This window comes from Rousettus aegyptiacus, unplaced genomic scaffold, assembly GCF_014176215.1.
Source record: "Rousettus aegyptiacus isolate mRouAeg1 unplaced genomic scaffold, mRouAeg1.p scaffold_m13_p_6, whole genome shotgun sequence".
Lineage (NCBI taxonomy): Eukaryota > Metazoa > Chordata > Mammalia > Chiroptera > Pteropodidae > Rousettus > Rousettus aegyptiacus.
In genome coordinates this window covers 57125010-57148462 of record NW_023416309.1, presented here as the reverse complement: position 1 = coordinate 57148462, position 23453 = coordinate 57125010, and the positions used below count along the sequence as shown (strand labels likewise).

Sequence of the window (23453 nt, the reverse complement as noted above, 5' to 3'; positions counted from 1 at the left end):
TGTTACTGCGACTGATGTTTTGGCCTCCCCCTAGACAGCGAGCATTGTGCAAACGCTGAGGTCCAGCAGGGGACAGAGGGGAAGCAGTCTCGTCCCCAGAAAGCTTGCAGGCTGTTGAGGTAATGGGACGTCACAGAGGTTAGGCAACGAACAGTGATGGACCACGCTGTTTCACACACTGGACGTGCCGATGAGAGCTGATGAGAAGAGGAGCGAAAGTGTCTGGGTCTTAGCCAGGAAAGGCCCACAGGCTGGAGTCGACCACGCAACGGACGGGAAGAGTTCCAGGTGGGGCAGGAGCTTGGGGCGTGGCAGCTGGCGGAGGGCCAGGGGACAGAGGCTTGGGGAGTAGCCCGACAGCTAGCCGAGAGGGCCGACAAAGCCCAGGCCCCAGCCAGCCTTTGACAGGTTTTGGGCTCCGTCCCACACGCCACGGAAAGCCGCTGAAGGCCGTACGTAGGGTGGCCTTAGAATACAATTTGCGTCCTAAAAATGACACCTGACTGCTCTGCAGCAAACAGAATGGAGGATGTCAAGAGCCGGCATCGGAGGCCCCCCGACACAGGACCAGAGTTCTCGGGGTGCGGGGAGGACTCGTCGACCGTGGAGGCTGTGGAGGCGGAGTAAGGTGGAAAATCTTTAAAAATCATTAGGGAAAAATCACTGAATCCTAAACTATTCGGATGCAGGCGAAGACACTAAGTCTACGAAACTATCAGATGGCTCGGGAAGACTTCAGTGATGACAAGGATGTGACGTGGAGGCATTTCGATAAGAGAATGGGGAAGAGCGACATTAACAAGGCAGCGATACATTTTAACTACGCAACCGGGTTGCCAAACTGAACAGTGTCGGCAGGCAGTGACCTGCTCCCGCTCTGTGTGTACACATCTATCTAAATGTCATGTAAGTGCAGCGGGAGAGAGATGTGCTGGTCTCAGGTCCTTTTCGAGGGAAATGAACAACCGTCTTCTCCTTGCGATCGCCCGTACCTCTGGCTGACGTGGCAGGTGCCTGGCTCCCAGCCGTCCCGGGCACAGTACTCACCGGGACACCTCCCTTCGCCCGGAAATCCAGGACCTCTGCTTTAAAACGGTCACCTGCTCATGAGTGCCCGGCATCGCTTGCTTAGCTGAGTTTTTCCCTGAGTTCACGGAGGAGCTGCTGCTTTTTCTTCCCTCCATAAAACGAGGAGTTATACTTCCCTGCCGTTTCCGTGGTTGACGGATGCAAGTTGTATCATGAGGCAGTTCTAAGTATGTTCCATGCAATGTAATTCTTACGCGATCGCCACGACAAGCCGTGTTTCCCCATTTTTTCTTTTATTGTTGAGTGTAGAGTTTAAGGAGTCGATAAAAAGTTTTTTTTATTTCAATATAGCGTAGAAATACATTACCACTCCTGTGACCCTGAGAAAGTTGGTGAAAATGATAGATTCCCACGTGCGAGGACAAGGTCTTCTCTGCTCCGAGCGTCGCTGGGAGCAGAACGAGCCACGAGGCTAACACCAGCGCGGCCCCTGCCTTCCGCGAGCGGCGGCGAGACCGTCTCGATACAGACGGAGATGGCGTAGGCGTTCCAGGGGGACTTATTCGGGTGTTGGTGTGTGTGCGTGTGTGTGCGCGTGCGTGTGTGTGAGAAGTCGTGTGGGCCTCACGGACATCTTGGCCTTGGGGCATCGTTGCCTGACATCGTCCTTCCCTAGTCAGTGTCTTCGGGGCAACTGTTGGATGTCGTCGTGTTTCGCAGACACGTTTGGGTCAGGTGGCCGCTGTCAGGGGAGACAGCGCAGCCGGGCAGCACATCTGCGGGGGACACAGCTGTCCCTCGGGGAAGAGGGGTGGGCGTGGGACCTGTGGGCTTTGGGCAGGGATGCAGAAGTGGGGGAGGGGCAGGGGGAGGGGCGCTGGGCAGCCAGGGACGCGAAGCTAGCCGCTACGGCCGGATGAGTGCGTGCTTCGCAGAACGTGCCAAGTTCAAAGCCACAGAGATCCCTGCCTTCTCATTATTGTTACCGTTGTTCCCACTTCGAAGCCCCAGGAACAGTACTTATTAGAAATAAATATGCTGAAGTGATACTTAAGGAACCAGCCTTTGCCATCTGGATGATAATGTGAAAGAGAATTCTGGATAAATCCACCGTCTCCCTGTCTCCTGGGCTCCTCCTAAACACAAGGAAAGGACAGCTCCCCAGAGATGACGGGGTGCCAGGCGGCTCAGAGGAGGCCTGGGGACGTGACTGCAGAGCAGCGGGGCCCCCTTCCCAGGAAGGGGGTGGCTCCCGTGGGCCCCCACTGAATCCCAGGGAAGGAATGACCGCAGCTCTGGGCGAGGGCCACGTCTGAGGTGGACGCTGGACGGCAAAGCTGTGAGGAGAGTGTCCCCCGGGCAGGGGCTGGGACCCCGCCTTGAGAAGGAGCTTGTGGGCCCCTCTCAGGAGTGGGGACCGTTGCGGGGTCGCGGCCCGCTGGGCCGCAGGCGCCCGGAGGTCAGCACTGGCAGAGCGCGGGCTGCCCGCCCGGCATTTTCACCCGCGGCTCCTGCTCATTCCTGACGCCGCCCCTGCGAGGTGTGTTCTCGCGGTCTCTGTGGTACGTACGTGGAAACTGAGGCACAGCGCTATCGAACGACTCACGCCGGCTCACACGGCTGAGGAGTGGGAGACCCAGACCCAGGCAGGCGGCCTGCAGGGCCCAAGCTGTCCCCGCTCTGACGGGTGGTGCCCCCAGCAAGCCCCTGGGCTCTCCCAAGGGGACAGGGCTGCCCTGGAGCAGCGTGGGGACGGCAGTGGAGGGACTCAGGCCGCCCCGGAGAAGCCACCGCGTGGTCAGCCCGGGCAGTGCACAGGGCCCAGTGAGCGGGCTGCGCCTTCCCCACCCGGGCCTCGGCCTCCGCGTCCTGCTGTGCAGCGAATGGGGGGGGGGCCCACAGGAGAAAGACGGGAGGGCTCAGCCACCCCCCCCCCCCGATTTGTGCGAGAGGCTCCCCTCCCCGAGCCCCGACAGGCTCACGCCATGTAGGAACCAAGGCTCGTTCATGGCTTCTCCCAGCACCCCCACTGTGCCCCAGGAGCCCCACACAGAGGCGACCTGAGTGGGCGAGACAAGACCCCCACAGACCTCCCCCTGAAATGTTCTAATGGAAAGGGAGTCCAAGAGTCATCCGGGCCCCGGAGTTTTCTCCCGGGGCAAGAGCTCCTGCATCGTGGGGCCGTTCGCACGCCCCAGGAAGCAGATGTCCCCGGCCGGGCCTCTCGGTGGGGTGTTCGTGGACAGAGCCCTTCGCCGGGGCCCTGCCCGGGAGGACTCGGCTGGTGAGTGGTGGCTCGTCTGTGGGCCGAGCTCGCTCCCAGGGCAGGTCTCTCTGGAGAGCGAGGAAGTGATAAGCGAGCATAAATCATGCCGAGAGGAATGAGCGCTCCCCATGAGTCATTAGGACGATGACACACTGGGCCGCAGATGAAAACCCCGGGATGAAGACCAGTTGTAAAAGCACAAGCTAATGCTGAAGAAATGCATCCCGGTGACTCAGACGCGCAACGTGTGCGTTTCCCCCTCTGTCTCCCTCATCCTCGCTCTTGTTTAAAAGAGAAACTCGCAGTAAATGTCAAGAGTGGTAAAACAACATTTCCTGCCCTGGGCCCAGGGGGGAGAGGTTCGGGGAAGGGCAGGTTTAGGAGGAGACTTTTAATCAGGGAGCAGAAAGGCATTTGGTGCAGTAACTGTGTAATGGTATCAGAAATGTGAGTCGCAGCCTTCGACGGGCATGTCCAGCCTTGAGACAATGTCATAACGGAGTGTGCCTCTGAGGCTCGAGGGCATGGATGAGCTTACCATCCATCCAGAGCCTCGGAGAAGGCCCGGAGGCGCTGCGCACGCCCCCTCTGCCCGTGGCTCGGAGCAGCAGGAGGCGGCCGAGTCGTCGGCCATGCAAACGGGCCAGCCTCTCTGTGCCCCTGCGCTGCCACTTTACCGCCCTGTGACCCGGGGCGCGTTCCCGAGCCTCTTCAGGTCCACCGCCTCAGCGAAAGGCACAACCACGATCCCGGCACCCACCCGAGGGACAGATCCGATTGCAGGCCACAGAAACAGGCTCTGCCGCCTACGCGGAGAGGGGACCTCGCGGAAGGACACGGAGCTGCTGGTGGGACTAGACGAATCGGCGCTGAGACCGGGCGGGGACCGGGCCGCCCGGGTCTTGCCGGAGGAACCAGCAGGCCGGCGAGTCGGGGTCCGATGAGGACGGCCCTCGAGTCGTCTTGTCAGGGTCACATTCCAGAGACAAAGGACCTGATGGGTCATTGGGTCACCCCCACCCCTCGGCTGAAGGAGGACGAGGCGCGGACCCCGGCTGGCGGGGGAGGCAGAGTATCCGCGGGCAGAGGAACGCGGCTAGAGAGCCGCGGGGATCATCGCCATCACGTAGTCCGCTTCCTGGCACCGCGCCCGCCGGGCCGGAAGGGCAGAAAACTCGGCGGTCGTGTATTAACGATTGTAAACCGGAGTGATTGAGAGCAGGTTGATACTATGAGCCACTGCAAATGAAGAGCTAGCGATGCACACCCACACACACGTGAGCACCATTAGCGCGGGAAGCCTGGAGAGGATAGGTGGACTGCCTCGATGCCGACTCCCTGACTGTGGCGTTGTTACCCGCGAGTTTTGCGAAATGTTACTGTTCGGCGGGAAGCTGGGTGTGATGTACAGAATGGCGCTCTGTGTTACTTCTTGACAAGGGCATGGGGTGCTCCAATGATCTTGATAAAAATGTCCGTTAGTTTAAAAATAAAAAAGAAGAAGGAAAAAGAAAACTCATGATGACTTTAAAATCCCAAGAATTTTTTTCTCATCATTGGAGTTAATTGTTTTCAGTCCCAACTATCCCCTCCCCCACCAAAAAAAAAAAAAAATCCGAAAAGTGCCATGTAAGCGTCAGAGTCCAGATGGACTAAATGTTCTTTCTAAACATTCGAGAACAGAGGACCCAGCGGAAGGGCAGGATGCTCTCTCTCTGCAAGTCCCCGTCGTCAGGCACACGCGGAGGTCCCCCGGCACGCCCGCGCAGCACGGCCGCCCCGGGAGCACGTGAGCAAATGGCGGTCCGGGCTGCCCCCAGCGGTTCGTACGAGGGAGAGCCGTTCGTTCTCGAATCTCGTCTCCTGAATGTTTAGTTAAGTAAAGGTGGGCCCAGCGCGTGTCAGCTGGCGAAGGATGTTTGTTAGGTTCATTGGGTCCTTGAGTCCCTGTTTATAGATTCTGGGGTTATGCGGGGGGGAACGAACCTCATCCAGGGGCTTTGAAGAGCCCCGTGGTCAGAGTGCGCGGTTCCGGCGCTCTGCGGCCATCCCAGGGGGAAGCCGGCCACACGCCAGACCTTGGCTCGCGTGTTCCGTCTGCGCCTCGTCCTTCCGGTTGTTTACTGGTGCATGTGTCCCTGCGCCAAGCTGAGTGGACACCAAGCCCCAGAAAGCTGAAGAAATTCGCGGTCGGATGGAGGCCCATGACGTGTGCTCCAACAATGGCCGGTCAAGGCCGTGGGTCTGCTTGTCCTGGGAGCATAACAAAGCGCTAGATGGATTCAGGAGGAAAAAAGAGAGTCGGGCCGCGTAAGCGTTCAGAGGCCCTGCGGTTCGAATTTCGTTGTGGGCAAGGGCTGCACGTTGGCACTGGTTTCCAAGGCGCGTCTACAAACTTACAACCCCGTTTCCCGTCACAGACTCAAACACACTCCCCACCGCCACCCACCGCCACCACCTCCACCCCCCGCCCGGAACACCCTCTGTGTGGCCTCGAGGCGGAAGAGTGTGTGCCTCCGACTCTAGTGGCCATCAGGTGTGGCTAGATTTTCGGGGGACGATCAATTACAGAGTCAAAAACGGCTTCCAGAACGAACTGGAAAGAGAGGATAAGGACGTTTTTGCCTAGAGGAGGCAAGACTTAGGAGCAGCACGCGCTGTGTGGGCTCAGGCAGGGTGCTTGATGGTTCTGGCCTCAGTTTCCCCACATGGCGAACTAGGGAGAGTGGGCCGTAGTCAGTAGGTGGTTCCGGGAATGAAACAGGTAAAGGCCCGAGGAGCACTTAGGACCGTGCCTCGCTGGCGAATCACACCCAGGAACTGCCAACAACACCGACGCGTCTCCACGTGCCGATGGGCCCGTCGGAGGGCGGAGGGGCCTTCGGTCGGGCCGCCCAGGGTGGCGGTGGGGCAGCGACACCAGGCACAGGATGGGAAACCGAGGGGAATGTGTCCGATGGCGGCTTCACAAGTGGCAGCGAGCAGCCTCAGGCGGCGGCGAGGCCTGCGTCCGGGAGGGCCCGGAAATGGCGGTGTGGCGCGTGTGTCCCGGTGAGAGCCGGAAGCAGAAGGAGAGACAGACGTGCCCGGGTGCGGTGCGCCGGGCGCCCCACGGGCGCTCTCGCGTGGGGGACGCGGCCGGCTTCGTTCCTTTCTGAGCCCCAGCCCCCAGGCGAGCACCGGGCGCAGAGGAGTCCGTGAATGACGACGGCCTTTGACCCTCTCCTTGGCCGTGTGCAGAGTAGGAGCCTGCGGTCTGCGGGTCCGCGGCGTGCGGATGAGGACGTGGGAGGCCGCAGCGGGGAAAGGCGCCGGCAGCGGGGAGGGCCCGAGGCGGGACCACGGAGACGCTTCTCCCGGCGGTCCTCCTCCTCCTCCTCCTCCTCCTCCTCCTCCTCCTCCTCCTCGGCAACCTGCTGCCTCGCAGCCCCCGGAGATGTCCTGATTCTCAAGTCTTTGGTTTAAAAAAATTACCAAGTTCAGAGAGCTTGTCGCAGAGTCGGGGAGCTGTTGCCGGGGTGCAGGAAGCCGGCTTCGCTGTGGTTTCTCGGAGTTTTGGCGAACGACTAGACAGGACGGAGGGAAAGTCAGGCTGCTGCGTGCCGACTCGACTTCCTGTTGGGTGCCGCCACCCTGGTTTGGGGGTGCTTTTAGAGTCGCATGTTCGTTATTCACAGCTGACATTTCTACTAGTACCCCCAAAACTAGATAACAGCTTCGAGGCCGAACCCTGGAGCCCTCATCATGCGGTTGCCAAAACATGAGTAGGAGTCTAGAAATGACTAGAATTTGAGCAACAGAAACCTTCTGCCCCCAGCCTGATCCGGGCGGTGCTGTGCCCTCCACTAGACTTTAATAGAGCTACAAATCTCTTCCCACTAGTTGACTAGAATTTAAAAGAGTTTATTTATAGAGAACGGTCACTGACGTTGAGCCTTAAATTACCCAGCACAAGGTCTGTGCTGTCCCCGAGCCATCGGAAGCCCTCCTAGCTCCGCAAAGTGTCCCACGGTCTAAGGCCAGGACAAAGATGTTAGAAGCTGCTTCCCGGAAATGCCGAGACATTGGTCTAAAGAGCAGAGTATGTTTTCTTGTTAGTATTCCCTATTCATAAAGCGGGTATCTGCAGGAATACCACTTTGACTACCCCCAAAACAAGTCAGAATATATCCACCCTGAAAGTGAAAAATGCATCCCATAAATGTTTTAATTTTGCCTAAATGTCCTCTCCAAACACACACACACACACACACACACACACACACACACACACACACAGTTGCTTCCCACGAGTCCACACTGAGAACTGAGAATTAAACGAGACGATGCAAGAAAGGAACCCTGGGCAGAGCGAGACATCAATAAAGGTTTGGTCTGGTTTTCATTGCACACTCAAGATTGCGATCCATAATTACTATCAATTTTATTCGCATGTTGCTCAAACAGCTAAGAAGCGGGCGTGAGGCACTGGCAAGGATTCCACGGATTCTGGCATCAGCCCGGGGTGGGAGCCTCACGCCGTGGGGTGTCCTGCGCAGAGGGCAGCTGCCGCCTGCTCGGCAGCTGCGGGTGCGCGACGTGGTCACGCTGGCCGCCCCTCCACGGCACCCTGCAGCAATCACAGCTGCTCTGCCCGTGCGGGCGAGATGAAGGCGTCTAAGGGGGAGAGAGAGGGATGAAGTCGCCCGCGGTCCCACGTGGGCGGACGGCGGCCGCCGCTTGGGCTGGCTTGCACGTCTCTCTGTGTCATGGCCTTGGCGGGGCGCATCTCTTTTGGGGGACTGCTTTAATGTGGGGAACAGAGGAATGTGCCCTTCCATGAGATCAGAAAAACCTACGGCACTTTGTGATGTCAAATTGAGACAGTAGGAGCTCACCCAAGCCCTTTCTCACCGTGACAAAGCCCAGAGCTGGGGGACAGACCGCACCCACGTCTTTCTCCCCAAAAGTAGACATCCTGAGTTCCTGAGGAGCCTGGGACCCCAGCCACGGCTTTGTTTCCTGTTGGTGTAGGAGAGAGACAGACAGACAGACAGAGACAGAGAGACAGAGAGGGAGGGAGGGAGAGGATGCACTTCTGTCCTTATTTCAACTCGAGCAAAGCAGGATCGGTCTTCATTAACCGGGTTTGCTCGGTGTGTTGTCAGAAGGTTTGCAGGGGACCCGCTATGACCTGGCAAGAAGCAGCCATGGGATTTACAAACCTTCGTTCCCCCCACAACGTTGGGGAGGAGAACCCACCCTCGGCCCTGCCTCCCCCCATGCTCTGCCAGAACCACTTATGATGTACTTAATTTTGCATCGTTTTGCCTTGATTTTGAAAGTCCTTGGGGGATGTAAGTGGAAAATAAGCCTGTTCAGTGTTTACTGCTGAACCAGAAACACAACTCAATCCCCTGCTTGTCGAAGCGCCTTTGAAGCAAAAGTCCGATTTTATAAAATAGGTGAGGAGGGGTTCCTTAAACCATCAGGGGCATTTTAAAGTATGTTTTTACAACTTGACAGAGTCCGGGGAGAAAAGAGGCTTAAAACTAAAGCATTAGGAGCTGCTGCCAACTAAAAATGAATCACAAATGAAGATAAATCACCCCTGAGCATATAATGTGGAACAATGGGAAAATGTTATCAGAATTGTAAAAATCTGATTTGCATGCAACTTTTCAAAAACATAGCTTAGCAAGCATTAACTGAAGCAAGGAGGCAGACTCACGTAATGGGAGAAAAAAATTAGTCGAAGATTCCAAACGTATATGTCAGGAGATGATTATTGGATTTGAAAAATGCTCTATTTTACAACATATATACCATCAGCTCTTTCCTTGCCCTAGGGAATTCCAAAGGCCGTTTATAAAAGGCACTAACTGCCAAGACGCTGGAGAATGCATCGATAAGACTATTAATAACGCAATTTACTAACTGTCCGCTGCTTATGTTAACTCCGTGCTCGTAGTATCGCTAGTCCTTATAGTAATCTTACAAGCGTTCTTTCCCCGTTTTATAGAGGAGGATACTATTCGGAATGCTGAGACAGCTTGTCCCAGGCCACACAGCAAATGAGGGACACAATCGAGGTTCAGACTCAATTTACCCTGGCCTCGAACTGATCTGCTTTTCCACAACTTCCCGAGCCCCCCGCTCAAGTGCAGGGCTGGAAGGAGCAACTTCCTGCCTGACAGTGGACAGACCCTCGGCCGGCAGGCGCGTTCTGCTTGTCGGGGACAAGGGAGTCCCTGCAGGTCTCCCTCGGGTCACGTTTCCTAAGACACTGGAGGGGACAATCCGCTGATCGACTTCCCTTTAGAAGTCGGTTTTGCTTCCTAGCTACGATGTTTCCCATGGCGGTAACATAATGTCAAATTCACCACTGTAAAGTATACAGTTAGCGAACTTGTTAGTGGCGCCACCACTATCCAGGCCCAGTGGGTTTCCATCATGAGAAGCCCCACCATATCGAGGCCACTTTCTGTCCCCCACTTGCCCCTGTCCCGACCCCCTGGCTAGCACTCATCTTTCCGCGTTGGTAGATCTACCTATCCAGACGTTTCCTGTAGATGGAATCGCGTAACGTGTGACCGTTAGCGGCCGACTCCTTCCACTCGGCGTGTGTTCAAGCTCCATCCGCGTGGTCGCGTGTGTCCGAATGCCACTCGTTTTCACGGCTAAGGAGTATCCCGCCGTGTGGCTGCACCTCGTCCTACTCATCGTTTACCAGTTCCTGAGCGACATTCTGATCCCACTCTAACCTGTGTTCCAAGGAGTCTGGCGTCAGCCCTCGCAGGCCAAACACTGAGCTCTGTCGCTGTAAACGACGGGGCCAGCAGTGACGTAGTGGCAGCTGTTAACACCAGCGAACCTCGCCGGTGGCTTCTCGTCGCTCGTGAAATAACGTCGCAACCCCCGACAGGGACCTCCCTGGCTGGCGTGTTCTGTCGTTAGCCCGGGTGAGGTCAGCACCTGGTCCGCGGTCAGCCTGGCCTTGGAGGAGCAGAGCGGCCTCGCGTGGATTGCCCTGATGTCACAGGAAAGGGCAATTCCTGTGACAGCTCTGACTTCCGCATTACGTGTGACTGGGTGGTGCACCTTTCTTTCTGACGGGTCCTCGCGCGCACACCGCCTGGGCGCCGGCCTGAGGGGATGAAGGAGGCGAGGGAAACGCTCCCCTCAGGCCGGCCACTGCGGAGCGAGTGGGACACCGCACTGCCCGGCGTCCCCCGTGCCAGCGGGCAGTGCAGACGTGTGCTAACGCAGGCCCGGTGACAGGGGTCTGAGCCAACTCGGGGCAGAGGCTGGCCGGGTGGCTGTTCCAGAGGCGTGTGGCCCGAACTGGGCCCAGGAGGACAGAGGTGGTGGCGGGCAGAGGACACTCAGCAATGGCGCGTAAAATCCTGACTAGGAAGCCACCCGAGCCCGAGCCGGCTGGGGACCCCTGCCAGGCTGATCCCGTCTGCTCATCATGGGTGGAGATGTGGCCTTTCCGTAGCAAGGGACCAGATTTTCATCGTAATCAGCTCATTCGGAAGGAAGCGAGTGACGCCGTCCGTCCGACCTCATGATGTTTCTGGAGCTTGATATCGAGGACTGGAACGGAATGGTCACATCCGCGCACGAATCGCTCCTTACAGCCCACGGCGAGGAGCTCGTGTTTCTTCCTTTTGAGATGACGACCTTTGTTGTTGTTGTTATCATTATTATTTGAAATCGAGAAAGCACAGAGCTAAAAAGACAGATTGTGTGCTTTAATTTCTGGAGAGAGCATATCGCCCCCTCCACAGCCCTTTACCTTAAGAAAGTGGGATTTGTTCCACGTGAACGAAGGCTTGGAGGTGCCCGTGGGTCAGGCGCCCCCAATTCCTCCAGAAGGTGGATCGTCATTTAGAGACGGGTTTGGAAGCGCCGTGGAAAGGGGGGCCACTCGCCCTGCGGGGCACGTCCTCAGCCGCGCTGTGCATGACGGCCTGCCTTGCAGGAGAAGCTGCTTCTGCTCGCGGGACGCCGGCCGTCACGCCACAGTCATGCCACAGATTCAGGGAGTGACGACCGTGTTCCCTCCACAGCTCTTACTCCCGCAGCTTCCTATCCTAGCTCTGGCCTTAAAACCTGGTTGAATTCGATGCCCGTGCTGTGCCGTTTTGAGTCAGCTCAGCATCAAAAGTTCATCTTTAAACACTAACGTGATTGCCGGAAGTGATTCTCCCCGTACACACATAATAAAATACATGTTGACATGGTTTTTATTTCTTAATTATGGTTCATTTCGGCTCCCAAGATGCCCATTTAGTCTGTGTGATCAAACTCACAGAACCTGAGGCCTAAATGTATCAGTCTCTGAAACCTTCTCTTTTATCTGGGTGTCTATGAATAATTCATTTGTCGGCGTAGCTTCTGGAGCAAATTCTCTTCGTGAAAGAAAGGGGGGAGGGGCGTAAAAGAGCAGAGTAGGTGTTAGCGAAATCTGAGGTCTGCCCTCCGACGCTGGGACTCGAATGACCACGCTGGTGCTGCCCTTGTGCCCCTCCCTGGAGGCGACGGCCTCCCCGGGCCTGGCCTCAGCGGCCCTGTGAGGACCCGGCCTCCATGCCCTGCCGTCCCCACTCCGGGTCCCCGTTGCCTCCTCCGTCCCGCACCCCCAGTGTTAAGTCGCAGGATGACCCGCTTCGGTTTCCCCCCCGCGGCGTGAGGCCTGTTAATGTCCCTTTCGATAGGGCTGCTCCACGCGCTTCTGTGTCCCCGGGCCGGGGCGGGGACTCGCTCTTGGTGCTGACGCCACCGTCTGGTACCCTGCGGCTGGCCGCTCCCTGATAATTCCTGCTGTGGACACCGGAGTCATCAGCCCCGACCCCTTGGGCATTATTCCTGCTTTCCAGAACTAGCTGGTGGCTTCCCACTGTCCTTGAATCTCCCTCCTGTTTCCTTACGTGGCGGAGGGAAATGCGGACCTGCACTCAAGCCTGAGCATCCGCACGGACCAAGAGAAGCACAGGATCCGGGCGCGTCACAGGATCCGGGCACGTCACGGGATCCAGGCGTGTGTTTCCCCGAGGCCAGGTGTGTCTCGCATTCCGACATTGTGCTGCGTTGACCTCTGTAGCCTCCACAGTGCTCAGCTCACTGTTTGGCACAAACCAGCTACTCGATAAGTAGTGAAAGAATCACATTGTTGGACTGTAAACGGTATCATTCGATCTGCTTTCTAAGCCTGTGTTTGTATGTGGGATCGTGTAGCTTTCATGCTGTGAAACAGGAGAAAATATTTAGACTGGTCTCTGCCGCTGGTTCCTGATGCAGGGCCCCCAAAACCGTGGTGCGTCTCCAAGTGACAAGGCGCGAGGAGCGTCTTTCGTTCTAATGTTTGGTCTTCGACTCCAGTTCCTGACGCAGAGCTCCCGAGTCTCTGTGCTTTCCTGGGCTGTGGCAGTGTCTCGTTTTACGAAGTGACTCTGGGTGGGCTCCTGGGTGGGGGGAGCTGGTCACAAGGAAGATGAAGCCATGATGAGAAGCTGGGAACGTTCAGCTCCCCCTCCCCCCAGTCCCTGGAGAGGGACTGGAAATGAAGGTAATGATCGATCGTATCTACATGGCGAAGCCTCCATTAAAATCCCAAAAGGATGGGGTTCAGAGAGTTTCCAGGTTGATGAACAGATCCACGTACTGGGAGAGCGGTGCACCCCAACTCCACAGGGACAGAAGCTCCTGACAGACTTCTCCGTATGCACCCCTTCACCTGGCCGCTCACCCGTATCCTTTATAGTATCCTTTATCATATAACAAACTAGTAAACATGAGTGAGCCGTTCTAGCCAGTGAATCCCAGGGCAGAGCCATGGGCGGGGCGGCGGAGTTGGACTGAAACCGTGGGGACCTGGGACCTACTACCCGTGATCGGCATCTGAAGTTCGGAGCCCCAGCCCCGACCCCGCGGGCTGTGCGCTAGCGCCGGGTAGGGTCAGAGTTGACTTCTGCCCTGGGACCGCCCGCTGTGTGTCGCGAGACTTGCTCGACGCGAGGGAAACACACCCACACACAGTGTCAGAAATGACGTGCGTGTGGGAGTCGTGCGACAGCAGAGGAGAAACAGGCTTTCCACACGCCAGTCTCTGGAGAGCCGACTGCCACTGCGAAGTGTCACCCGCCTTTGCGTGTCTGAGCCTCGGCAGCAGCAAGCTGACGGACGACATGGTGTCCACCTGAAGGGTGGCTTTGCGTTTCCATTGACGTGCGCATGTTATCATAACTGCTATTATTTTTCTCAAGACAAATGCAAATCGTGACAATCATGTAAAATATAGAAAACATGGGTAAGCACATGGCAACGAAAGAAACGGCCCATAACCGCATCGCTTTTGGACGTACGTCCTGCCAGTCTTTTTTCGGTGGCATTCTGGAGCTTGTGACTAGTGGTTTCCCACGGGCGGGAATGGCGCGTGGGCCGATTAGCTTGGGAATTTCCTATCCAGCCTTCTGGGTCTGATCAGCCCCTTCCTCATTTTTCCCAGGATGGAGCGCTCCATCCACCCTCCGCTCTCTTCACGGTGAGATACGTGTGCGTTCATTCCGTCCTCATACGCACAAAGACCAGAGTGACCCTTTGCCCCTCGCTTAATCCCATCCCCTTCTCTCTACGGAAACTTCGGGGCTGCAGAATTAGGTATAAAACGGACATAAAATACCAAGTGCGATGCAGAAATACGTGTGCCACTTGCCTCTTTGTGATTGTAAATCCAGTACCGCTTTACTGCACTGTAGATGCTGTTCTCATACAGGCGGGGTTCCCCTTAAATCACGCCAGTGAAGGGCGCCCCCGGTCAGAAGCGTTTGACTCACGAGCGTTCAAGAATTACAGAACGCCCCCCTTTCCACCAGGTTGTCGGGGCTCTCGGAGGGGCAGGCGTCACCATGCCAGCATCTGGCATCTCTCGCATAATGGGTCTGCCTCCTGCGCCCCCCACCCTCTCTCCTTCCCAGCTGCTGTGTGGCCCCTAAAATAAATCAGCCTTGGAAATGCACCCCGTCTCCACCCAGCCACCGAAACCGTGCGGATCCTGCGGCGACTCTTCCCGCTTCCCCTCCAGCTTCCTCTCCGCCCTCCTCGTCCACGCCAGCCATCGGTCTCGGGACCTGCTGCTTCCGTTCACGTGACCCCCATGACCTTTCTGGTGCCGACCTGTGCCAGCTCCGCTGTGTCTGGCATAGTCCCTCAGTTTCTCCTTCTTTAGTGCCTGTCCTCGCCTGATTCCATGGCCCTGGGTAACAGTGGGTAACGGGGTGAGCAGGTAATGATATCAAGACAGTGAAGTGGGAGGTGGAGATGTTGACAAGGCAATTGGATGTAAGTTTGGAGCTCAGGACTGGGGAAAAGGGAGTTCAGCACCCATCGGTGCATATTTAAAAGCTGTATCGGGTCACCTAAAGAGAGACACCACGGAAGAGAAGCAGGGCAGGGACCGAGCCTTGGGTTCCTCCGCACCGCCAACACGTCGAGGTTGGGAAGAGGTGGAGGGTCCCACGAAGAAGGAGGGGAAGAACCAGCCAGTGAGGGAGGGGGATAAACTGGGTCTAAGGCACGCCTGCCGCGAAGCAGCCCAGTGCCCCCCGGATCTGGCTGGGGGGAGCGGTTATTGGTGGCCTCGATGCCCTGTCAGTGGAGACAGGAGCCCCGCTGCGGCAGGTGAGGGGAGACTGCAGGTCACGGCAGTGGACACAGCACATCCAGACAGCTCTGGGAGGCAGCCGTGTGAGTGGGTGGGAGCTGACCGGGGGCGGCCGTTTGTGTGGGAGGCGGATGCTACGGAGGCACGTTTGTGTGCTGGGAAGGACCCATTAGCTGGAGCCGGGTTTTGTTTTATGTTTTCTGTTTCTTTTTTTTACTAATGTATTTCTGTTTCCCCTAGTTCTTCTTAAGGTTTTTAAGTTCCTGAAAAGGCGTGACTGTTTTTGAACATGTTGAGAGAAGGAGGTCAAATGTGCCAACACAGAGAAAAGCGAATGATAAAGAACTTTTCAGAAAGGTTCAATAACCTCAGTTTAGCAGAGTGGAATGTCCTATTCCAGCAAACCTCAGCCTCTAGTAGATGGAAGAAATAGTTTTTTAGACTAAAGCTATTAAGTTGCAAGAATACAGAGATTTACTGTCTGTGGTGGGCAGAAGTCAGAACTTGAAGAAGTTTGCTTCCATTTGCAGAACAATGCACCAAAGAATTCCTTTTAAATTGACGTCTTACTTTCTTAATACAGTGTTCTTGTTCACTGAAATTCAACCTATAACCTTTTAAAATGCAATCTTTTGCAACTTCCATAGACCACAATCCTCTTAGATTTTATTTATGTCCTTCTCATAAAGGTGAAGGGGGAAAAAAAACTCAAAAGCAAAAGAAGGCAATATTTAATTAAATAAAAATTTAAAACTCACAGACATTAACATACAAAAGTCAAGGACAAAGAGCAAAAGATACACTGGAAAAAGAATTGTCCGCATAAATATAGTCAATACATAAAGGACTTCACAAATCAAGAAGCGAAAAATGTTTACGCTAAAATAAAAATTGGCTTAAGATAATCACAAAGAAAGTACAAATCATTAATAAATATGTGGGAAAACACTCAAATTGATTTATACTTAAATGCATACATATTCAAATGAGGGACTCTTTCATTTATCAAACTGGCACACATAAAAGATTACTTACTATTCAGTGCTGATGAGGTTTCGGGAAAGTGGGTGGATTCTGACACAGCTTGGCAGGGCGGAAATTTATGCTCCCTGTGGTAGAGCAGTTTGGCAGTAAATATTAGGACTATTAAACGTATTTATACACTTCGACTCAGCAATTTCACATTGGGGATTTATTCTAAGGAAAGTAGCTAATGTATTCCAAGGTGTACGAAAAAGTATATTCACTGCAATGTGGTTATGATAGTCGCTGAAGGTATATTCATGGACCGTCAGCGGAGGAGCGTCAGGAGCACGCGGAGCGCGTGGGCGGGTGGGGATGGATGGAGGGTGGGTGTGAATAGACCTGTCTCTGCCCCTCCCCCGCCCCGCCCACTCTCTGTTCCCTGCATCTGAGGTGCAGATGGGCAAATCGGCCTGGACAGCCCGACGCCAGGAGTGCTTTGGGGCTGGAAGAGCTCAGAGACATCAGACGCACCTGCCCCCATCTTCGCGAGGCAGGATGGGGTGTGCCCAGAGGGCTTCCTGGAGGAAGTCCCATCTCAGCCCAAATGCAAAGGATCGGTGAGAAGTAGCCACGGAAAAGGCCAGGAAGGAACTGGCCAGGCCCCAGGAGGTGGGCTGGCCCGTTGGGGGTGGAGACGATGGTGGAGGGGCGGCGCGTCCGGGGCGCCGAGCGTGAGGACTGCCGGGCAGCGGAAGCCGCGTCCTGACGGCCGGGAGGGCCCACTTTCGCCGCTTGGACAGTAAGCGCAAAATAACCAAATCAGTAAGAGATTAAAAATCACATCTCAGAGCATTTACTAGAAAAAAGGCAAGGCTCCACCTGCACACAGGTATGAGTGCGAAACGGGGCGGGGCTCCCAGAGGCAACTGGGAGGAGCTTGCGGGGGCGGGTGGGGGAGGGGAGGAGCTAGCAGGAGCTGAGGGGGGATGGAGGGGGGATGGTGGGGGGATGGTGGGGGGAGCGCAGGTGTATTGAAAAAGCAGGAGGAAAGATACGCGTAAAACTGATTCATACTCTCCGGGGTGCACTGCTGGGAGCTGCAATGTCTTCTTTCTAATTTTCTCTAATATATATCACTTTACGATTCTAAAACAGTGTTAGCCCATTTCCTGTTTAGAAAAAAAAAAAAGTACTGCTCACTGCCAGCGTTAATTTAATTTCACGTAAACACGCTCTTTGAGGCTGAAGCAAATCTGACTGGTTTTTAATGTGAAAATAGACTATAAAAACTGTTCTTGGAGTTATTTCTAAACGGAACTTGTCTCTAATCCTAACGTAAATCGGATTCATCAAATGAATCAAGTGAACAACTGTTCGAGAATAACATCACCGGCAGGCATGCTGCGTTTTCAAGGGTTTGGCATTTCCAGCGGTAGAGAATTATTACATTTTGTAAATGGAAATACCACGACTGAAAACAGAATGCTATAAATAGGACGATGTCATTTGTTTTCAAAGACTATCGATATACTAGAGCGATGCGAATATAATCATAAAAGCGAGCTATTTCGTGGCAGCCTTTGGGGGTCAGGTTAGGACTGTGGTCTGCGAGTTGTCTCGGGGTAAACGCTGCAGCCACAAGCGCCGCCAGCGAATGCTCTCGGGCAAAAGACTACTTACTACCTACGAAGTCGTTAAGTGAATTTGAGTTTTAATACACCTGACGTAGTGTATCCTCCGCCTGCCATGCCGTTAAGAAAGGATGCCGCCTCTGCAGCCCCAGATCGAGGCTGTGAAGCCATGGGGACCAAACGGGCCCTGGATTTGGTTTCTACAGCCTTTTTCTCAAAAGGAAATTTAACAATCCCCCCCCCCACCACCAGCCCCTTCTCCGTCCAGTCCTGGTCCCCCCGCCTGCCTCCGGGAATGACGGCAATGCCCCAAACACATCCACAGGTGGAGTTGTTGGAGTAAGGAAACCTCTGGGCTTCCTGCATCCCCGTGAGTGGTTCTCCCGGGGCTGGTCTGGTCTTTCCGGGCAGGAGGATCACGGACGGGTACGGGATTGTCTTTCCTTCTGTACCCATTGATTCTGTATTTCTTCTCACAACCCTTGTGCGCACTGCCAATGAGAATTTTGACCTTACAACTGTTCTGTGGCATCTCATTCCGTGTAGTCACTGGATTTATAGCTAGATTTACTTTTTACTTGCAGAAAAGCAGCAGAATAGAGGCGGGAGCCCTGGCCTGTCTTTCCTGTAGACTACGGATTATGGGCAGAATAATGAATGTAAAGCTCACCCTTCCTCCTGATAACCAGGGCTAGAAAGCCCCACGAGCAAGGACAAATGTCTCTTGTTGAGAATGAAATTATCCTGTACTTCCGGAGCCTACAAATACCCTACCAAAAACACGAATTCTAATTATCGGGTTTCACCCTGGTATGACATAGACTTATGAGTAAGATGTTTCCCATTTGAGTACTTCTCAGAAACATGTGTTTAAAAAAAAAAAAAGATGACTAAACCTTCTTAGGGTTTTATAAAAATTAAATCCTGCTCTCTGAGCCCGACATTGTACGTTTGAGGCAACTTTCTGAAAATCTGTTTCGCTTCTGTTCCTTCAGCTGCCAGGTCTTGGGCTTAAATGAAATGATTCCTGGGAAGCATGCGTTTACAGGCGTTAAGTGGAGGAGAATGCTTCAGATGCAGTTTAATGTGACGAAACTCTCTCAGTCCTCGCCCTGAGCTCTCAGTTACGAAGAGCAGGCCTGTCGGGCTGTTGGTATTCCAGCAAGTGGCGATCTGCCTTTGTCTGCGGAGCTTGGTTTTCACTCGAGGACCTGGGCAGCCCTGGACCTGCGGGGCAGTCGGCCGGCGATCTGTCCCGTTAGGCATCCTTCTCTCTGCATATCGAGTGGGGACTCAGAGATTCTGGGGTGGTCCTCGGCCCCCTCCCTCTCCCCACCCCGCCCCAGACAGCAAGCCCTGACTCAGGGATGTGACCTCCCCCAGGGACCTCAGCTCTGGAGAAGCGTGGAGGGCGGGGCTCCGCGGGGCTGCCAGGCCTCCTCCGCGCCCCCGCCCTGACTCCAGCTCTCTTCCAGCCTCGTGGAAGTCCTGCGATGTTTGTTTTCCTGCCCCTCCGTTTTCTTAGCCTTGCGAGGTCCTCACGACTATTCGGTGGGTGCCTGAGAAGGGAGCGCAAGGGCTGAAAGGGGTGATGGGAGACGCTCACCCGACCACTTCCTTCTTGCCGCGTGATGGTCGCCATCGGGAACTGCTTCTCGAACTTGAACATCCCGGCAGATAACTGGGGACGGTGTTGAAAAGCAGATTCGGAGTCAGTCAGGCTGCGGCGGGCCTGAGAGTCTGTTTCCGACAAGCTCCGAGGCGAGGCACCAGCTGCCGGCCCTCGCTCTGAGCAGCGAGGTTGCTCCTTACAAAGGGTGCTCCCCTTAGAGGCAACGAGAGGATCTGTGTAAAGGGCCTGGTGTTCCTGCTGCTTATGCCGTGAACTCTTCTGGAGTGATCGTTGCCGTCCTCCCACAGGCCCCTGGGGTCTGTGCGCTGTTCCCTTCAGACAAATCACGGGGACCGCGGCGGGGCTTTGGCACGTACGGCTCTGCACGTGTCGTCAAGGGGCTTTGCAGCAGGAGGTGTGAATGCCCAGGTGCCTGGTGATGTCGAAGGCCCGTGTTTCCTTCCCTGCAGGGGGCGGTTGGAGTGAGGGCCGGAAGCCCCTGGGCCTCAGTGGCTGCCGGAGGTGCCTGGTCAGGGAGCCGCTTTCCCTGCCCCGAGGCTCCAGGCGCAGCGAGGGGACGAGGCTCGCCCGGGAACCGGCAGGTGTTCCCGGCGGGGGCGCGGGTGCTGCCAGACTTGCATCTGGGAAGGGCTGGCTCCCTGTCGCCCGACAGCTACTTGTGTCCTTCCCCACAGCTCTGATTGGGGGCGACTTTCAAAGCCAATTGATTTATAAAGCGAAGTAGTCGTCGCTTTGGGACACGGCCATCAGCATCGTAGAGGAAGGGACGATACCAAGGGCTGCCAGGATTAGCAAATCCAAACACAGGCGCCCACTTAAACCTGAATTTCAGGTAAGCAGTAATTTTTTAGCACTGTATCCCAAATGTCACACGAGCCATACTTACGCCAAAAAAGTTATTCATGTATCTGACATTCAAATTCTTCTGGGCACCCCGTGTTTAATCGGCAACCCTGTGCAGGCACAGCAAACTCAGGGGAGGGCGGCAAGGCCGTGGACTCGTTATTTACCCTCCCAACCCGCCGCCTCAACTGGACAGAGGCCACGGTCACTGTCACAAAAAGGAGAACGCCCTTCTGAAGAGTTAACTAAACTGCAGCCGGATTTCAGGTAACCACACAGCAATTGCCTGTTTCCTCTGCTCAGCGGACAGTCCTCGTAGCCGACTGACCCTGTGGGCGGGCACTGTCCCCCGAGGAGGACCGCTGGCGGCCACCTGCTCGGGCTGGTCTCCGCGAGGCTCGGAGACATCTCTCTTGGCACGGTGAGGTGCTATTTGTCATCATGGCGAATTCCAGAATCATCCAGTGCCTATCTCTCCATTAGTTGACCTCATTTTCAATTCCCAGCGGCTTTGTTTTGACAAATATGGTCCGGGTCAAGTCCCACTGATTATCCAATTCAAGGCAAAACCCTTAATTCCCGTTCTTCCTACAAACTGACAATCGTTTTTCCATTACACGAAGTTGTCTGGTCATAGCAATAAGAAAGAGAGCCAGCCTATCAAAAAAAATTTTTTCTAAGTAAACGTATTAAGCTCGTTGAGTGTGTGACTTAATGGGCTCACTGTTTACTGGGCATCTCCCAGCACCTAGAGCTGCGTGAGAAACAGTGACTTCCAGACACTGCAGTGCGTCCATTTCAATCGTAAGTTATAAGTGAAGGTCATTCAACATGAAGGCTTCCCTCCAGAGTCTTCCAAGGTGTTAAAATGTAACATAGTAGTAACACTTACAGTTGGGTTTGTGGACATCCCTTTCCTCTGTGAAACGCGGACATTTCTTAAAAACGGAAAAGGCCACAGCGTGAGACCCAGAACGCTGGGTCCTTCAGCTGCTCGTGGCAACGGCTTTGCTCTTGCCCGTGTTCCTTTTCCGCCCAGGGCACCCCCAGATTGGCTGAGCCACGGGGGACTGCACGGTTGCGGAGGAAATTGCACAGGTTCTGGGGTTTTCCATACCCGGCTACCACATCCTGGCCGCATCACTTGCTACCTGTAACCTCTGCATCTCACTGTGCCCGCCTGTAAATTTGGGATAACATTTCCTTGCAGAATTTGGGAAGGTAGGTTATAACGTCTGTAAGGCATCGGGCGCAAGGCCAGGCGTGGGGCAGATGTGCAATCCGTGGGAGGCATTGATATCAGTATTTATTGCTAAAATCTGAACTGTTCACTTTCATTCGTAAACCCGAACCTCTCTGCACATCCTAACTTGGCAAAGGCCATCTTCACCCTAACGACACATGAGAACTGGGCTGAAGCAGGTCTTCTCCCTTCGAAGGGTTTGTTTCTACGGCTGGCTTTGCGTGCAGTCGGATGTTGGGTCAGGGTGTCGTCTGAACAGAGAGGAAGCAGAGCAGAGGCGGAGGCTGTGGGTGAATGGTCAGGGGCTCCGGTGAGACAGGACCCCGCCCGCACGCCTGTCCCCATAGCCCGAGTCCCCTCGTCTGCTCTGCCTTGGCCCTTCTAAGGCCCAAGCGCCGAGACACACAGGGTGTCTCTCTTATTGGCTGGCAGTCTGTCTGTCCAGAAGACCCAAGGCTCTGGGGTCAGTTCTAAGCCCAGCTCTTCTCCTCACCTGTGTGACCTTGAGCAAGCCTCTCTTTTCCTGTCTGTGAAACGGGGATGATGATAATATCTGTCTCTGTTGGTAGATGGAGAGTTAGGCAGACGACGTCGTTTGCAGGACCGTAAGTCCACGTTTGCCCAGGACAGCCTGGTTCATGCCTGGTATCAGGTCGCGTTTACTAGGAGTGTCCCTTCTCGAAGGCGTCCCAATCTGCACAGCAGTCACCCTAAATACACAGATGCCCACGATCGCATTTGCTTTTGTTGTTGAAAATGATTGATGATTATAATCATAACGATGTCAGTGTTATTGGTAGCAGCAGCTCAGTGGGACTGAATCACATAAAACCAAAAAGAAAAAAAAAATCCACTTTTATGTTACGCTTCCATGTGATTAAAAATTTCTAATTTTTCTATTTAAAAATATTGTAATTTATATGAATCAAAATATGTGCCAAATACATAAGCTTTCCCTATGATAGCTTTGTAGATTTAGGGTATATATTCTTCCAGGAGAAACTTCTGGGACTGATTATTTTTTTTTTCTCAGTAACCTCAATTCTGGATAAACTTTAATTCACCATGTCGAAGATTACACGAGTTTAGGATGTTGACCGTGTAACTGAAGTTTAGCCTTTTATAGTCATTATTAAATGAGAGCATCCATCTTATTCGGTCTTCTCCATTTTGAAAGATACTTTTATCACCGTCATTATTTTAGTAATTCGGCTCTCAGATGTACAAGGGTTGGTTTGCTAGCCCGGATTCTTGATTCTTGAGCACAGAGCCTTAAAGCCGGTCACCAAGAGAAGAAAGACAAGTAGAGAAACCTTCTCCTTAATTGTCCCGTGGGGTTTCAGGTAAAACCAGAGGGGACAGGAAGTGAATTGCAAAAGGCACCCGGACAGAAGATGCAAGGGGGCCCAGAACCCCTTTGGGGCACCTCAAGGGTGGGCTTTCAGCATCCGGAATTCTCTCTTTGGCCCAAGGCAGTGTCCTCTGGCCTCCTGCTGGTCACCCTGGAGGCCTGGCAGAGGTCCAGGAAGGGCGAGGCTGCCTCCCCCCAGCCCCTAAGCCTTGTGGTGTTTTGATATATGGTCAACATTCCGAATGGTCAGGGCCAAAGGCCCAGTTAACACAGGACGAGTCTGAAGTGACATTTGACGTGGTGTGATCCATTTCGCATTACAGTAGAGCAGGACGATTTATAGCCTGGGGGAGGAGCCCCTTTTCCTGGAGTTCCTCAGGCCTAATAGGTCCCCGAGGCTGCGACAAAAGATCGCGCGCAAGCTGTGACGTGTGCCGCAGGCCCTGATGGGGGCGAAGCCGAGAGTTCTCGTGGTCGGTGACAGCTGGGGAGCCGTCGGCCTCCCCGCGCTGACTGCTGCTGGCGTGGAGTTCGTTTATCTGACCTTTACGGGAATCCTTGTGACCTCGCAGTGGTCTTTGCCATTGCTCCCCCTCAGGGCCCGGGGCCGAGCCCGACGTCCCCAGTTCCTTCCCCGGAGTTTTGCTCAGAGTCGGCGTCAGTCACCGGTGGGACAGAGCAAGGGTCGGAGTCCTTAGAAGGACAGACGAAGACGCGTCTGTGTGGGACACCCGGGGTGCGGTTTCGGGGCTGTCGCCGCCTTCCCTCGCACCCCTCACGCTGTGTAAAAGCAGCAAGCTGTGAGCCGGTATTTTTAGCCCCAGACAGCAAAGCAAGCACGTGG

At 54.7% G+C, this 23453-nt stretch overlaps 1 protein-coding gene and 1 long non-coding RNA gene across 4 annotated transcripts in view; one reads left to right on the top strand and one right to left on the bottom strand.

The window, feature by feature from the left end:
- The window catches only part of ADAM12 (ADAM metallopeptidase domain 12), a 262371-nt gene that overhangs the window by 82370 nt on the left and 156548 nt on the right, over positions 1-23453 (top strand). The gene's annotated exons all lie outside the window — the stretch shown is intronic.
- Positions 1671-3340, bottom strand: LOC118603815. The gene is made up of 2 exons (XR_004951299.1): positions 3120-3340; positions 1671-2606 (listed from the first exon to the last, which is right to left on the bottom strand). It is a non-coding gene; the product is annotated as an uncharacterized LOC118603815 (long non-coding RNA).